Genomic DNA, 3032 nt, shown 5'->3' on the forward strand with positions numbered 1-3032 from the left:
ATTTAAAAGTATAATGTTTCAAGAAAACAAATTTTGAAAAAAAAATGCAAGAATTATTTTCTAAAAATAAGATTAAAACTGTATTTTTATAGAATTGTATAACAGTTAAGTTATGTTTTCTTATTTAAACACAACTCTTATTTCTACCCCTGTTTTCACTGGGGTAAAAATAACAATGTAATAATAATAAAATGTAAATGTAAAATTGCAAACATTTATTCGTTCGAACAAAACGTACATATAACCATTTCTTATCTGATGCTTAATAAACGTTTAAGTGTGGTAGTATATAAGATGGAAAAGTGCATCAACAAAAATTTAGGGTAATAGAATATCATATATCTACTACTGTATCGCAGCGTTGTTACAAACAAATTTTCGGATTGGAATAGGATCGAATGTGTCATCGACCGAGAATGAATAGTTACTGCTTCGGGGGTTAAAACTGATAAGAGAGTGCATATACACGGGTAGGAAAAGAAAGCACTACACTTCTTGCTGAGACGTCAGTAATAGTGGTTTGAGCAGCTTTGATCACAAAATTCATTTTCTAATTACAAATTTAAATTAAATTAATTTTATTTTAACAATAAGGAAATTTTAATATATTATTTCTAATTATTTTAAATTAATTTGCAATAATACTTTCAGATCAAAAATCTCTCTGATAAATTAAGATTATAAATATTTAGAAAACTTTTCAATTCAGTTCACTTTAGTTTTCATAAAATATCTTATAACAATAAGACAAAGTTTCTGTATTAGTTATTAAATGTTTTAATATCGAATAAAATTAAAACATAATAACTGTATGAAATAATATAAAAACAAAACAAAATTCTTTTTGAAATTTATTTTGACATTTAAGTTTATTTAAGTGTTTTCACTTTTTCCTTCAGTTTATCTAAAGCAAGAAATTTCTGCACGTAATAATTTTAAAATTAATTTTTTTAAGATAGAAATGAAGATTATAAATAATATTAATATTTAGGAAACTATTCAGTTCAATTTATTGCTTCATATAAAATTAATTTGCGATAATAATTTTTACAATTTGTTCTAATATCGAAGTAAATTAAAACACAACATAAAATAATATTATAACAATAAGGCAAAGTTTAATATATTCTTTCTATTTATCATATTTATTCTTATAAAATTAATTTACAATAAGCATATTTTTCAAATCAAATCAAAGTTTATTTATTGTATAAGGCTTTCGCCTGTTACAAGGGCGTGATTTATTTATACAGTATATTCATCCGCCACCATTAGAACCTTTTTCATATAGATAATTAACCTTAGTTATCTAATATGTAGTACATACATTTACTAATTTACTCTACGTTATTTATTCACAAGTTGCTTCATACAGTTATATAACTTAAAGATAGTATTGGTGTCTGCTTTGTCAAGGAACTTATACATATCCGTTTCATTAGAGCAGTTAACTAATCGAGCAATATCAGAATTTTGAATGTTCTCATTTCCGTTGCGATTTTCACAAAGAATATGAAATTTTGATAATGTCTTACTGCAACTTGGGCATTTGGTCTGAGAGTAGTCTAGGAATTTATACCAGTAGTCTAGGAATTTAAAATTATTTTATACCAACTTATATTATTTCGTTTCTGTATGTCATCGATATCTTGGACAATAGAGTTTTCCATTACTCTTTGTATTAATAAATTATTTTGCTATTCACTGATGTATGATTGATTCATAAATAGTCTCATCGAAAATCCGTATGTGTTAAATATCTTCGATAGTTGTACCATTCAATTTCGTTTTAAATCTGTGATCTTTGATTTTTGATATAATACATTCCGTAATTTTGTTGTTAAATCTTCAGCATTTATAATTTTTTGTAGAAATTTTATATACCTTTTTATTAATATGGTGTTTAATTTATATCTACTTAGTTCCATTCTTAGAGCACTGCCAGGAATATTGTATTCTAATTGGAAAATTCTACGAATAAAAGTATTTTGTATTTTTTCATAATTATTGAATTTACAATAAAACCAGAATTGGGAATTCAATTCAATTGGCAATTGAATTCAGCAAACTGAAGAGAAAAATTCAGCAAAATTCATTTTTATAATGAATCTATTTTTAAAAAATTAACAGTTAGACATAAGAATTTGGCAATTATTTTGTAGGGCATATATCTATCATATGAAAAACAAAATATTAAGGAATTACAATCGGGAGTTCGTTTTCTTAGAATTTAATATTCTTTAAACTCTTTCCTATTTATATTTAAATAACTACTCGTTAATATAAGTTCAAATGTATAGAAATTAATTAAAATATATTTAAAACTAATCTAATTGTTCATACTTTAATATATAACTAATACAGATAGTGTTACAATTTTATTATGTTTTTAGTTAACTTAATAAACTAAGTTGTTTTTAAAATAAATTACCTTATTGTTGTAAAATTTATTCTTAAAGTTTATTGATATCTCACCTCGATTTAAATTATTATATGAGTTCATAATTAAAAATATGAAAATGTGTATAATCAGAGTTTCATTTTATAAATTTAATATCTTTAATTAGAGTTTATCAGTTAAATAAATATTATTTCAAAGAAATTATGGTTTAGTATAAACCATATAGTAATTCAAAGTTTAATAAGTTGGTTTGATCACACAGTATAAATTTGATTTGAAGAAAAACACTTTTTCAATATTATTATTGCTACTGTACAATTTGAGTTAAATTCTTATACTTTATAATCTTTTACTTTCATTTTATTTTAATAACTAATTTTGAGAACACAAGTTTCATTTTAATTCAATTACAATATAAATTTTAAAAATTGTATTTTCATAGATTTCTGTTAAATTTAAGTATAAATACACCCAGTAGAATCAATGATCATTCGCAAGCTTAAGCATTTAATCGGTTGTAACAAGATGAGTTGTAAGAATATTTTCTTTTATATCTATACTTGATTGATATATTTTTAAAAAAATTTACAATATATAGTTTTTTTTATATGTCTCTATTTAATTGATATAT

This window comes from Centruroides sculpturatus, unplaced genomic scaffold, assembly GCF_000671375.1.
Source record: "Centruroides sculpturatus isolate CEXI.00-Female unplaced genomic scaffold, Cexi_2.0 scaffold479, whole genome shotgun sequence".
Classification (NCBI taxonomy): domain Eukaryota; kingdom Metazoa; phylum Arthropoda; class Arachnida; order Scorpiones; family Buthidae; genus Centruroides; species Centruroides sculpturatus.